The 707-nt window shown below is 52.6% G+C and overlaps 1 protein-coding gene across 1 annotated transcript in view; it reads right to left on the reverse strand.

Annotated features, from left to right (window-relative positions):
* Nucleotides 1-707, reverse strand: part of SAXO5 (stabilizer of axonemal microtubules 5) — a 17,408-nt gene that overhangs the window by 4,298 nt on the left and 12,403 nt on the right. The gene's annotated exons all lie outside the window — the stretch shown is intronic.

The following is a 707-nucleotide window of genomic DNA, read 5'->3' on the forward strand; positions in this document are numbered from 1 at the left end:
ATCCCTCAGGGAGACTGGCCATGCTACAATCCCTTCTCCTGCATTCTCTTCTTGCAACCCTGGTCACCCATGCCCACGTGCCTGGCATGACTCTCAAGTCACCAGGTTTGGGACTCGAATCATGGTCGGCCACGTGGGAGTCCAGTGCCCTCCGCCACACCAAGGGCTGGCCTCTCTCATTTTACAGCGTCCCCGAGGCTCAGAGAGGTTAAGCGACTTGCTAGAAAACACAGAAATTGAGAGAAGGAACGAAGAGTCAAATCCAGGCGCTAACTCCCGAGCCCAGCTCGGAGGGACTCTGACTGGCAGTGTCTCCCGGCAGGGCCCCCGGAGTCTCAGAGCTGGAACTCACACGAATGGTGGCCGCTCTGCTCCGAGTGCACCCTGGGCACTTTCAGCTTCCCCAGCTCCCGAGAAACCGGGTCCTGTGGTCGCACCCATTTTACAGATGAGGAAAGGGCAGCCTGGAGAGGTCGATTTGCTACGAGTCCCACAGCTAAGGGGACAAGGCTAGGGGTCACAGGACCAGGGAACTTGAGCGTATTTTTTTTTCCATAAAAAGAATGATTTTATTTAACTTTATTTATTTATTTATTTACTTATTTATTTTTAAATGTGACCAGTGAAGGACAAAATGAGAGGAAGAGAGAGAGAGAGAGAGAGAGAGAAGGTGGGAAAGCAAGCCACCAGGCCCAGGACTCGAACCA

The sequence above is a fragment of the Tupaia chinensis genome, unplaced genomic scaffold, assembly GCF_000334495.1.
Source record: "Tupaia chinensis unplaced genomic scaffold, TupChi_1.0 Scaffold148210_1, whole genome shotgun sequence".
In the NCBI taxonomy this organism is placed as follows: Eukaryota; Metazoa; Chordata; class Mammalia; order Scandentia; family Tupaiidae; genus Tupaia; species Tupaia belangeri.